Source organism: Geotrypetes seraphini, chromosome 1 (assembly GCF_902459505.1).
Source record: "Geotrypetes seraphini chromosome 1, aGeoSer1.1, whole genome shotgun sequence".
Lineage (NCBI taxonomy): Eukaryota > Metazoa > Chordata > Amphibia > Gymnophiona > Dermophiidae > Geotrypetes > Geotrypetes seraphini.
In genome coordinates, this window is record NC_047084.1 from 21,406,496 (window position 1) to 21,421,373 (window position 14,878).

The 14,878-nt window shown below is 38.3% G+C and overlaps 1 protein-coding gene across 2 annotated transcripts in view; it reads right to left on the bottom strand.

Moving 5' to 3' along the window:
* Nucleotides 1–14,878, bottom strand: part of CCDC125 (coiled-coil domain containing 125) — a 62,904-nt gene that overhangs the window by 15,228 nt on the left and 32,798 nt on the right. The gene's annotated exons all lie outside the window — the stretch shown is intronic.

A 14,878-nucleotide genomic window follows, 5' to 3' on the forward strand; every position in this document is an offset into this window, starting at 1 on the left:
TTTTATTCATTTTTGGTCTAATCGTTTGCTTTTTCCTCCTTTCTATTCTATCCTTATTTACAAAATGTTGTATTTTTTCCTTAGGCACTTTTAGTTAGATTGTGAGCCCTTATGGAACAGAGAGGGTAGTTCAATGTGCCTACTGTATTTAATTTTGTAAACCGAATAGTACCGAAAGGCTTTTGGCAGTCAGAAAACTAAGCAACTGTATTTTGAATTTGGTAAGAAGCCTAGCCCTCTTCTGTCCCACAAATTTAAAAAACAAGCTCTCTGTAATCACATCTCCTGTCCTAAAACAGCCGATGGGAGAGTCTTGAACTGCTCAACAGACATTGGAAGTAGTTTCCATAAGTATTTTCAAGAGATTTACTGTCAGGGAGATACACTCTCTGCAACAGAGCCGGAGACTTATTTAGCGCAGGTTTCGCTCCCCGCCATTTCTGAGAGGGAGGCCCTATAGCTGCTCTATGCTCAGTGAGATGGACGAGGTGATTGAAGCACTCCCTGCAGGTACCTCCCCAGGGTTAGATGGATATACTAATCTATATATATATATATATATATATATATATATAAAATTGGAGGTATGTATGTGTGTATATATGTGTGTGTGTATGTGCCGCGATCACGCAAAAACGGCTTGACCAATTTGAACGAAACTTGGTATGCAGATCCCTCACTACCTGGGATGATATGTTCTGGGGGTCTCGCAGCCCACCTGCACACGTGGGCGGAGCTACAAACATAAAATCAGATTTCACCCATTCATGTCAATGGAAAAAATGTTAAAAGCTGCCATTCTCACAGTAATTCACAAACGGCTTGACCGATTTGAACGAAACTTGGTATGCAGATCCCTCACTACCTGGGGTGATATGTTCTGGGGGTCTCGCGGCCCACCTGCACACGTCGGCGGAGCTACAAACAGAAAATCGGATTTCACCCATTCATGTCAATGGAAAAAATGTAAAACGCTGCCATTCTCACAGTAATTCAAAAACGGCTTGACCGATTTGAACGAAACTTGGTATGCAGACCACTCACTACCTGTGGTAATATGTTCTGGGGGTCTTGCGGCCCACCTGCACACGTGGGCGGAGCTACAAACAGAAAATCGGATTTCACCCATTCATGTCAATGGAAAAAATGTAAAACGCTGCCATTCTCACAGTAATTCAAAAACGGCTTGACCGATTTGAACGAAACTTGGTATGCAGATCCCTCACTACCTGGGGTGATATGTTCTGGATGTCTCCCGGCCCCCCTGCACACGTGGGCGGAGCTACAAACAGAAAATCAGATTTCAACCATTCATGTCAATGGAAAAAATGTAAAAAGCTGCCATTCTCACTGTGACTAATTTGGACGAAACTTGGTATGCAGATCCCTCACTACCTGGGATGATATGTTCTGGGGGTCTCGCGGCCCACCTGCACACGTGGGCGGAGCTACAAACATAAAATCAGATTTCACCCATTCATGTCAATGGAAAAAATGTAAAAAGCTGCCATTCTCACAGTAATTCAAAAACGGCTTGACCGATTTGAACAAAAATTGGTATGCAGATCCCTCACTATCTGTGGTGATATGTTCTGGGGGTCTCGCGGCCACCTGCACACGTGGGTGGAGCTACAAACAGAAAATCGGATTTCACCCATTCATGTCAATGGAAAAAATGTAAAACGCTGCCATTCTCACTGTGACCAATTTGGACGAAACTTGGTATGCAGATCCCTCACTACCTGGGGTGATATGTTCTGGGGGTCTCGCGGCCACCTGCACACGTGGGCGGAGCTACAAACAGAAAATCAGATTTCAACCATTCATGTCAATGGAAAAAATGTAAAAAGCTGCCATTCTCACTGTGACTAATTTGGACGAAACTTGGTATGCAGATCCCTCACTATCTGTGGTGATATGTTCTGGGGGTCTCGCGGCCACCTGCACACGTGGGCGGAGCTACAAACAGAAAATCGGATTTCACCCATTCATGTCAATGGAAAAAATGTAAAATGCTGCCATTCTCACTGTGACCAATTTGGACGAAACTTGGTATGCAGATCCCTCACTACCTGGGGTGATATGTTCTGGGGGTCTCACGGCCCACAACTCTATTTTGCTTGCTCAAGGGTGGGTTCACCCAAGAATTTATATGTTCTTGCTCCAGGAGGTGAAAGTAAAATTGTTGTTTATAATCACGTTTTGCGTTAGTTGTATTGTATTCATTTTGTCAAATATTTCACTTTATAATTTGAATATTGTACTTTTTATTAAGCTGTAAAAAAATACTTTCATTCACCTCTATAAAGTATCTTTATTTGAATCCATTTACAGTGTTATTGCTATAATTAAATACCCGTGCAACGCCGGGGCATCAGCTAGTAACTTTTATAAAAGCTTCAGGGGAGTATTGGCTCCCATATTGGTTCGAGTTTTCAATTTCCGGGGGAGGAACCTTGCCTACCGCAAACATGGCGTTTAGCAGCGGTTAATTTGTTACTTAAGCCAGGTAAGCCGAGTACTGCTTAGACCAATATCCCTTCTAAAAACTGATTATAAACTGTTCACAAGGATTTTGTCCCAGCTGCAGGAGGATGTGCTGCCAAAGCTCATACATGTGACTCAAGCGGGCTTTATTTTCCAACATCGGACATTTAACAATATTAAAATAGCAATGCATTTGATGTGGCATGCAAGGCAGTAGGGAATTCCTTCACTGGTACTTTCTCTGGACACCGAGAAGGCTTTTGACAGTCAGCTGGAAATTCCTATGTGGGGTTCTAGAAAAAATGGGATTTGGAAAACAATTCTTAACATGGATTTTTTAAAAATTATATCATTAACCCTCATTGCAATTTAAAATCAAAGGTTTTCTGTCAGAGTCCTTGACATTGTTGAGGGGTACCAGACAGGGATGTCCCATGTCCCTGTTACTATTTGCCATAGCAATGGAACCTCTGGCTTGCTTGATTTGTGTGAATCCTTATATATAGGGCTTATGGGTACAGGATGAGTCCTATAAGATTTTACTTTTTGCAGATGATGTGCTATTGTTTATTAGTGACCCAACTAAATCTTTGACTGAGTTGACACTGGATGCTCCTGCTGCCGATCTTAAATATAGCAGGAGGGATGCTCACTCCCTCCAGCCAGCGGATGCCACCCTCCCTCGGCCCCCTCCTCCCTCAGCACCCCTCCTCCCTGTTACCTTTAGTCGGGAGCAGGAGTCCTTCCTGCTCCTCCGCTGGTCTCCGCTGTCTGCATTGCAGACCTTAGGCCCCTCTCCAGTGCATCTTCTGATGCATGAGGAGGGGCCTAAGGCCCTGATTGGCTCAGATGCCTCAAGCCCCTCCCCTTGGGTGGGGTCTTAGGCATCTGAGCCAATCAGGGACTCCTTTAGGCTCTCTCTATATCCTGGATAGAAGGGGGAGAAGCCTTAGTTTTGCATGCAAACTCCCTGACTCAATCGCTCAGTGATCAATTGAGTCGGGGCAGAGTCCTAACAGTAGTGATAGGAGAAGCAGCCTTCTGTAACTGCTGTCAGGGCTCCTGTCAACCGCCCACCAAACTTCTTATGGCAGGAGCAATGCCTGGTCCCTCCTGCCATCCGGTCCCTCCTCCCCCACTTTTTTTTTAATTTTTTTAAATATTTAATTTATAAATTTTTCATTCTTACAATAATTTAATTTTACATAAACTTCAATTAATACATGAAAAATTGTGATTACAAGTAATTCATCTTATCACATAAAATATAACCCTCCCCTTTCTTCATTTCTTAAATCCATATAATATACATTCCCACCCTTCCCCAATCTAATATATCCATTACTAATGTGCTATGAAACCTGATCATTGGAATATCGAGTCAATGGTTCCCAAATTTTCTTAAAATTATGAATATTTCCCTGTTGTAATGCTATTGTTTTTTCCATTTTGTATATATGACAGACTGAATTCCACCAAAATGTAAAATTTAATTTGGTGTAGTCCTTCCAATTTTGAGTTATTTGTTGCATGGCGACCCCTGTCAATATTAATAATAGTGTGTTATTGTTTGCTGAAATCGGACTCTGAGTTCTCATTGCTGTACCAAATAGTATAGTATCATATGAGAGTCCTACATGATTTTCTAGTAGTTCATTAATTTGGGGCCAAATTAGTTTCCAAAATGCATTTATACAGGGACAAAAAAAAAATTAAGTGATCTAATGTCCCGACTTCTACTCTGCAATGCCAGCATCTATTAGATCTAGTACTATCTATTTTTTGTAAACGCGTAGAGGTCCATAAAGTTCTATGTAACAAAAACAACCAAGTTTGACTCATAGATGCTGACTTTGTAGATCTTAATCTCCAGGACCAAAATCGTGGCCATTGAGATTCAGAAATTGTCTGACCAATCTCAATACTCCAAATATCCCTAAGTCCAGTTTTCTTTTTTTTGTTTAAAAATCCATTTAACAATTTATACCATTTTGCGGCTTGGTGACCCAAAAAATCCACCTGGAAACATAGAACCTGCAGACTATATTGAGTATTAAGAGCTTTCCATTCAGGGAACCCTGCCTGAATAGCTTGCTTCAATTGCAACCATTTAAAATATTGTGTTTTATTTAATCCAAATTTATGTTGCAATTGTGAAAAACTAAGCATTGCTCCTTCTGAAATAACATCATTCAATGTTCGTATACCTGCAATTATCCATTGTTTCCAGACGATTTTGTATCCGCCAATCTTGATCCTGGAGTTTACCCAAATTGATTGATTTAATGATTTAGCAATTGGTTCTGGTGATAGATTACTAACATATCTTAACGTCTTCCAAGTATCCAATAAAATTCTGTTATCCTTATATCTTCTTGGCATGTTTATACTAATTAGAATTTCTGGATGTAGTGGGAACAGGAGCCGCCATTCTAGATATAGCCAATCTGGTACATTCTCCATGAGATCTGGGAGGATCCAATACATACCCTGTCTTAGAATATAGGCTTGATGGTACCTATAAAAATTTGGAAAATTTACCCCTCCCTCCACAATTGGTCTTTGTAAAGATACTAAAGCAATTCTGGGTCTTTTCCCAAACCAAACAAATTTTGTAAGAATATTGTTTAACTTTTTATAAAATGACCCCTGAAAAAATATTGGTATCATACTCATTTGATAACAAACCACAGGCAATATCATCATTTTAATTGTTTGGACTCTTCCCCACCAAGAAAGATGTAAAGGATTCCATTGCTCACACATTTCTGTTATTTTTTTTAATAAAAGCTTTTCATTTTCTTTTACTGTATCTTCAATTGTATTTTTGATAATAATACCTAAATATTTTAATCCTTCTTCTTTCCAAATAAATGAATATGAATCAAATAATCCTTTGGTACAGTGAACATTAATTGGAAGAATTTCCGATTTACTCCAATTAATTTTATATCCAGAAAATTTCCCAAATTTCTCTAGAAGATTAAGTAAACTTGGAACAGTATTCCCCGGTTCTCTTAAATATAATAATATATCATCTGCATATGCAGAAAGTTTAAATTCCCAGTAAGAAAATGGGATTCCCTTTATCTCCTTAGTTTGATTAATTGCAATTAATAAGGGTTCTAAAACAATATCAAAAAGTAAGGGGACAAAGGATATCCTTGTCTAACTCCCCTACGCAAGATAAATCTATCTGATAAATTGTTATTAATATATAATCTTGCACCAGGAGAGCTATACAATGTCTGAATCATTTTAATAAAACCGGGGCATATTCCAAACCATTCCAGAGCTTGATACATATAACTCCATTCCACTCTATCAAATGCTTTTTCTGCATCTAAAGATAGCATAAAAGCTGGATCATTCATATTTTTCATTAAATTTAAAGAGTGGAATGCTAATCTAGTATTGTTTGATGAGTGTCTTTTAGCAATAAATCCTGTTTGGTGTACATCAATAATAAAAGGAAGAGCTTTTGCCAATCTTATTGCTAATACTTTAGCAATCAACTTACCATCTACATTTAATAAAGAGATAGGCCTGTAGTTTGAAACCAAGGTAGGATCCTTGTTTGGTTTTGGTAAGACAATAATTACCGAATCAGCCATAGTACCTGATATATTCCCATTATTTATTTGATATTGATACAAATTTAATAAATATGGTAAGATGACATTTTGAAATGTTTTATAGAATTCAACAGTATATCCATCACCACCCGGAGCGGATCCAACTCTAAGAGACTTCAATGCTGATTCTATTTCTTTTAAAGATATAGGATCTTCTAAACTTCGTTTTATATGATCCGGAACATTTGGGCCAATAAATGAGTTTAAGAAATTTAATCCCTCTTGTTCTTTATTTTCATAAGATTCAGAAGAATATAAATCTTTATAAAAATCAAGAAATTGTATTAAAATATCTTTGGTGTTAGTGTGTGTGTTGCCTTGTGTATCTTTAATTGCAATAATCTTAGATTTGCTTTTTTTTGCTTTAAGAAAATTAGCTAATAATCTTCCAGCTTTGTTTGAATTACCATAGAACTGAACTTGCTTATAGAAGATATCTTTCCTCACAAATTGAGAAGAAATCTCATTATATTTCGCTTTTATTTTTAATAAACTTTGTAATGTATTATGTTCCCAGTTCTTAATTAATTTATTTTCTAATACTTTAATTTGGTTTTCCAGATCAACATATTGTTTTTTAAGTTGTTTTTTGATAAATGCTGAATATGAAATAATATTTCCTCTTATTGTTGCTTTAAATGCGTCCCACAAAATCTCAGCATTAATATTGTCCGAATTATTTATTTGAAAAAATTCATTCATCTTTAATTTAAAATCTTCCAGAAAGTTCGAGTCCGCAAGTAAAGCATTATCAAATCTCCAAATTGGATCGAAATGTACTATATCATTATTCTTAAAGTCAATCCATACACCAGCATGGTCTGAAATTATAATGGGATCAATAACTGCATTCAATCAATTCGTGAGAAAGATTTATGGACCTGAGAACAAAAAGAGAATTCCTGATCATTAAAATGAAGAATACGCCATATATCAACTAAATTACAAGATTGAACCAAATTATCTAAACCTAACGATTTCATAATTCTACTTGGTCTCTTATCCAAAATTGGATCCATTACAGCATTGAAATCTGCTACGATTAAATTAGAAGTAACCAGTGGTAACAGTAATTGTTGAACTTGTTTGAAAAACTCCATTTGATTCGAATTAGGAGCATATATATTTAATAAATCCAGGGTTGTATTTCCCAGAACCATTTTGATATGCACCCATCTTCCTAAAGGATCATAGTTTATTAATTTGAAATCAGCATTGCACTTCCTATTTATCAGGACAGCAACCCCAGCTTTTTTCCCCATTGCAGGTGCAAAGAAGCATTTAGAAATCCAACCCCCAGATAACTTTTTAGATTCAATATCAGAAAGGTGCGACTCTTGAATAAAATATATGTCCGCATTTTGCTTTTTAAGGAACGTTAGTACTTTCTTTCTCTTAATAGGATGATTTAAACCATTGACGTTAATAGAATAAATTTTTATACCCATCTATTTTATAATTAAATTTTGGCAAATATTTCTAAAATAAAAAAGATGACCAGACCTCAGCACATTAAGTAAATATAATTCATTCATCCAATTCACCCATCCCTTTCCCCCCCCCTAAAATAAGATTATAAAAGAAAAATTCAAATTTTACATTTATCCCATTTTCAATCCTCATCAATATATTATTACTGTGAACCCCCCCCCCTCTCTATATGCTCCCTCCCCTCCCCCCATAATCATTGTCTGATCTGGAACACACATTGGTATAGCAGACCCTAAACCCCCTCCCCAGACAACTAATATCCCTCCATATTGAATTAATATCTCTCAAAAATTCAACTATTCTTTTTTCCCCCACACATTTAATATTTCATTATTTCTATCCATACATATTCAATCATTCAATTAATAATTATCATTAATATTAATATTTCATTGTAGCAAATAACATAAAATAATCTATAATGAATTCAAATATAACTATTCAAATAAATTTTCATTCATATAAGTTATTCATATAAATAATAGTATCTTAAAAATCTTTATCTCCTTAGTAATTATCTCTTCTTTAAAAAACCCAATTCCCAGACTTAACCCTTTATTTAATAATTTTTGTATTTCATATCAATTAGTATCTAGGTAAAATATATCATTATATTAAGAATCATACTTAATTAATTCATATAAATTATAAATATATCTTCCTTTCAAAGTAATATATATCCTATCTTAATATTTTGTTAACATTTTCAATTTTAACTATAATTCCATGTATATTAAATATTCATTGTTAATTTAAATATATTCATTCATAGCGTTAATATATTACTAATATTAGCATCTAACCAATTTATTTATAACATTCTCATTTAAAAATCAATCATAATATATTCAATATAAATAAATATTTGAATAAAATATATATTTTCATATTTATTAATAAAAGTCTACAATTATTTCCTATTTTATTAATAATCCCTTTTGAAATATGTAATATCCTATATATATTTCCTCATATTAATCAATTATTGTTATTCAGGATGGTTAGTAATTAGTAGTTAGGTAAATATATATATTATATTTATAATATCTCTCATAGATAATTAATTTCTTGTTAAATTAAAAATGTATCAGTAAATTCACAATATTGAAAAATTAGTCAAAAGCTCTTCATCTGCAATAAAATGCAGTAAAAATAACTTGGACCAGTATCAATCCACTTCTTTTTTTTTTTTTTTTCCTTCTGTCTTCCTTTTTTTCCCCCCTCTTTTCTTCTCTTCAAAATTAGTCTTCTCCATTTTCTCTTTTTCCTTTAATCAATTTTCCTTTATGTAGACATCGGTTCCTCTTGTGATAGAAATTCTTTAAGTTTTGCAGGGTCTTGAAAATACCAGGACTTATTTCCAGTAGATATTCGCATTGTAGATGGATAGTACAAGCCATACATGTAACCTTTTTCTTTCAACTGCTGCCTCAGCATAAGAAACTGCTTTCTGATGTTTGCAGTATGTTTTGCAAAGTCTGGAACCAATAACAATTTAGACCCTTTATAATTTAAATTTTTGTTCGCTTTTGCTACTTTCAGGATTTCTAAAGCTTGCTGGTATCTCAAAACTTTAAAAATCAAGGGTCTGGGGCCATTCTGATTCACTGGTTTTTTTGAAGGGATTCTATGTGCCCGTTCCAACGGCCACTTGGAGTTTAACTGTAACAGTTTAGGTAGTAAGTTCTCTAAAAACTGTACAGTGTCTCCCCCTTCAAGATTTTCAGCCAGTCCAAGCACTCTGATGTTCTTCCTTTTCCCCCGATTCTCCAAATCTATCAGCTGATTTTTCAAGCTTTCTACATTTTGTCTTTCACTGTCACACTTTTGTGTGACAGTTTCCAGCAGTTCAATTCTCTCCTCAATCACAGACATCCTCTGCCTGTCAGTCTGGATCTCCTGTCTCAGACCCAGCACCTCCTCCTTTACCTCCGAAATTTTGGCAGTGTTGTCTGTCAGCATTAATTTAATTTTAAATAGCTCTGCCATTATATTTGCTTTATCTGAGAATTCCTCTGTTTCCAACGGGATCGGGACACTCGACGGCGACACCGGAGTCACTTTAGATCTTTTTGCCGATACACCGGAAGTGCACGGCTTCTCCGATTTGCCTTGCCTTGTGGTAGCCATTTCAGAAGTTATTTTTTGTTTTTATAACTGAATCGTGGCTCGTGGCTCGTTATGGGACGATATTGAAATGGATGTCAGAAGCATGATAGTGCAGTATTTTTGTAGCACCAGTTTTTCGTATGATTCTGGGTAATTCTAGTTAGACAAACATCTGTGTTAGTTAAGGACCGCGCCCAAATAGAAGCGTACGGAAAAACAGGTGAATAAAAATTTAAATATAATGTAGCTAAGGCCAGAAGAAAAAACACACTAAAGATTAATATAAGGAAAAGAATGGTGTTTTCTTGTGTACTTTGCTGTTGAGCTAAATCATGGTGGAAATCATGATTACATGATTACATGGAGTCCAGTTTAGGTTCTTTTGTATGTGCTATAACTGTCCTGTCTTAGGTCACCATCTTGTGCCAGTGAATAGTTTCTGTTCTTTGTTCAGCTTCCCGCCTTTAGCCTCGTGGTTCTAATTGTTAACAGATGTGCTCAGGCCAGTTAGGAAAAGCATATTAGACTCCATATTCCAAACTGAGATATAAAATGTATGAAGTATGAATGGCCAAGATATGAATGAAATTATGAATGTTTGGGGCCCATGAATGTGGTTTATAAGAAGAAACACTAAGGAAAAATCCTGAGCATAACATCTGGAAGTAATTAGAGTCAGTCTCAAGAATAGGGAGAAGGGGGGCATTGGAAGCCCACGCTTCAGGGAGAGGAGAGGGGGATTTAACCCCCCCTTTTTCCTCCTGAGTAAGGTTTCTGTGTAAGGCCATGCAATTTGAATCTGTCAGCTTAGGAGTTTGTTTTTTTCCTTTAAGGCTCAGAGCTTGCCAGCATGGAAGGGCTGAGAATTTATCAGCACCATGTTAATAATTATAGATTCTCTTGAATGTTATAATGTTAATTCAGAAATCAAAAGTAATTTTCTGAAAACTTTGACTAACTTTTAAACATGGAGGAATGTTTTTGTCTAAACTTTGAGACCACCCATAGAAATGTTATTGGTCGTCAAACTTGATGATGTCACTAAACCGTTCGGCGTGCTGACGAAGGCGCACGACAAAGGCGCCTGCGCCTTAGTGAGCGCCTTCGTGGAGCACCTGAGAGGAGCACCTGCGGACCTTGGAACCGGGAACACCTACGCCCCAAAGACCACTCCACAGGACCTCCTACCGACTTCCAATATAAGGTAAGGAGCGAGAGATCCCCGCTCCTCCCCCTCCTCCCAGCACGAAAAAACCAGCCACTCCCGATCCAGCCGGGACTCTAAGGGAGAACCATTCCTTCTACCTAACACTCCGAACCAGACATCAAAAATGAAGCTCTCCCTGCATACACACACACTAGCCACCCTTTTGATAATCCTCCTCATTTCTAGTTGGAAAGCAGCAGCAAACAACTTACCCACCACAACCACATCCTCCAGTACAACCAACTTCCAACTTCCCAACAGAAGAATACTCACATCAAGAAACTCGAACCACCACACCAGCACTCAAAAATCCATCACTGTTACCTGGAGAAGAAGATCAACACTCCCGAAAACAAAATCCCATCCAACTCCCTCAACACTCATATACCCGGAAACAACTTACATTCCCCAGACCGACACAACCTCCCTTACATGTGCCTATGTTAACATCAGAGCACTAGGACCCAAAACAGAAAACATAAAAAATTGGATAAAAACAGAAAAACTTGACTGCCTATTCCTCACTGAAACCTGGTTAACCTCAGACACAGACCCTAGAATAAAAGAAGTATGTCCGCCGGGATACAAAATAACAGTAACCTGCAGAGAAAAAAAAAGAGGAGGAGGACTAGCAATAATAATCAAGAACTCCCTAACTCTAAACATACTTGAAAAAACATCCACTCCGCAAATGGATTTCCTAGCGTGTCAACTCACAAACCCAACACTAAAAAACTCACTAAACTGCTTACTCTGCTACATAACACCAGGAAACTGGACCACAGTGAGACCTGAATTTGAAAACTTCATCTACCAAAACTCATTAACAGCAGAATATAACCTCATCCTAGGAGACCTAAACCTACACCTAGAAGACACAACCTCCACACCAGCAAATAACTGTCTATCCTTCCTCAAAGCCTTATCCTTCCAGATCCTAAACCCACAAACCACCCATGAAAAAGGTCATCAACTGGACATTGCTGCATTCATGTCTCTCCAACCATCCAATCCAGCAATCCAAACTACTAACGGAACATGGTCCCCATCCCTATGGTCAGACCACTACACATACAACTTCAACATCAATTGGACTAAGACCAAACACACACCTCAATCAAAAAAAACCACATATACCACACGCAAACATATCGATCCAACCATTTTTTGGTCAAATGTAGACGAAACTATCCAAAACTGCGACCCAAAAAACTTCATCTCCCACTGGAAAAATGTATCCACTAACATCCTTGATGATCTGGCCCCCCTACAAACCAAAACCAGAACCAGCAGGAAATCAGACCAATGGTTTGATAATGAATTACTCCAACTCAAAAGACAGTGTAGAAGATTAGAAAGAAAATGGAGAAAAAAGAACCAAGATCAAACAAAAACCGACTGGAAAAAAATCAACAAACAATACAAAAATCTACTAAGGGATAAGAGGAAAAGCTACTATACTAATCTCATAGGCACGGAAACCCAAGATTCCAAAAAAATATTCCAAATCCTGAAAGAATTAACAGACACCAAACCATACACTAACACCACGAACACCCCTCCACCATCACCCATCCTCTTAGCAGAACACTTCAAGAACAAAATTACCAACACCAGAGCCACTCTCATCCTTAACCCATCCCATCAAAACTCAATCACAATCCACCCTACAGGAAAAGAGGCAACCGCAGCAGACAGAATTTGGACTCAATTCCCCAACATACAATGGTCAGAATTCAACAAATTCTACAAAAAATACAGCCATGCCTCCTGTGACCTTAACCATTGCCCCTCATATCTCCTTACCACCTCTAGTGTAAAATTCCGCACCATAATTCTACAATGGATTCAAATCACGCTCACAGAAGGCACATTCCCTGCTGACCTCAGCGAAATCGTCATCACCCCAATCCAAAAAGACCCAAAAGCACCACAAAACCACCCATCTAACTTTAGACCTATAGCCTCAATTCCGCTATATGTCAAAATTATAGAAGGCCTAGTAGCCAAACTCCTCTCCAATTACATAGATGACCACAACCTACTCCACCCCATGCAATCAGGCTTCAGAACAAACTTCAGTACAGAGACACTACTAGGCTCCCTTATGGATACCGTCAGACAACACCTTAGTACAGGGAAAAAAATGCTTCTCATACAACTGGACCTAACTGCAGCATTCGACTTAGTGGATCACAACATCCTTCTACAGATCTTAGACGCAATAGGCATCTCAGATAAAGTATACTCATGGTTTGAAGGATTCCTAAAACTCAGAACCTACAGTGTAAAATCAAACAAAGAAAAGTCAGAATCCTGGTCAAACCCCTGCGGCGTACCACAAGGATCTCCACTATCCCCTACCCTCTTCAATCTCTACACTGCTTCTCTAGGAACGCATCTGGACAATCTGGGCATAACCACCTATAGTTATGCTGATGACATCACCATCCTCATCCCATATGATCATTCTAAACCTACCATTCTAAACCTACCTCAGGTGCCTCAGGCCCTGCCCAGGGGAGGAGCCCGAGGTGCCTGAGCCAATCAGGGCCTTAGGCCCCTCCCCATGCATCACGTGATACACTGGAGCAGGACCTAAGGCCACAGTGCAGGAGGGACTGAGCACCCCTCCTGCTCTCAACTTACAGGGAGGGAGGTGTACTGGGACGGGGGATTGTACCGAGGTGGGCTGGGCCAATGGCAGTGGGTGGGTTCTGATGGCAGGAGGGAGTTAACATTCCTCCTGCCATAGTTTTAAGCGGCGTGGTGGGGGCAGCGTTGGGTGGCAGGAGGGAGTGGGCATCCCTTCTGCCATTTGTGGGTCACGGGGGGGGACGGGGGGATGGTGGTTTTTTGACAGGTCTGCCTGTCTTTTATTCATTTTTATGGGGTAGATATTTTGCGTGTGTAACACACACAAAATATCTGTGCCATGGAAAAAAATTAATAAAAAAGACAAACAGACCTGTCAAAAAAAACGGTAGATCTGTTGGTAACACAATTACCGACAGGTCTGCAGCAGTTGGGTCTTAAGTAACACCTAATTCAAAATAGTCAAGCAATTGTTAGTGAATCAATCGCTTGGCTATTTTGCATGGGTGGATCGGATTGGAAAGGAGATTGATCAGGCAGCAGTTTAGTGAATCGGATCGGGGTCGGGGAATGATCACAAACCTAGGATTGGTAGATTTAGTGATTCTAGCCCTAAATAAATATTTTTTATTTTTCTGTAAGGGGCGTGTTTGAGGGTGGAGAGTGGGTGTGACAGGGCTACTCAGCACATGGGGCATTGCTGTATGCTAACTGATTAGCATGGGGTTAGCGTGTGGGTCCTTAACTTCTACAAAATGGGTGGTGGTAAGGACTCATGTGGTAATATTTGTAATGGCTATGCGCTAATTGCACAATTTGCGCATGGTCTTTAATTCCAGAAATAGGAAAATCGCACAACTTTCAGGTGCTGAACAAGTGGCCTTAATGAGCAGGAAAGACCCCCACATAAGGAGTGTGCTAAGGCCACTTTTACCATGGCTTTAATAAAAGGACCCCATTATGCCTTGGGTAATTAATTGTTGTGCAATCCTATCATTCCTTTCCTTTTGTATCATCTTTAATTGTTGAACCCTGCTGTGGAATTGTACATTATTCTGATGTAATATACTGTATATTGTGAAGAGTGCTATATCAAATACTGATTAAATAAATTGTGTTGACCCTGAAAACTCAAAAACCTAGGTGTGTTTCCAAGAGAGGGTCAAGAAGCACTGTTCTAGAACAAAGGATCCTGCTTTGCTATTTCTCCCAATGCTAGGCTGCTCCGCTTTCCCTCCTGAAAGTTTCAGTCTCCTATTTCTCCTTAGTCCAAGTTCTTTCTTCCTTTGAGTTCAATTGTGCCTATTCACCCACCTCAAGGTAGCATGGGAAAATAAGCTTTATCTACCAGTAC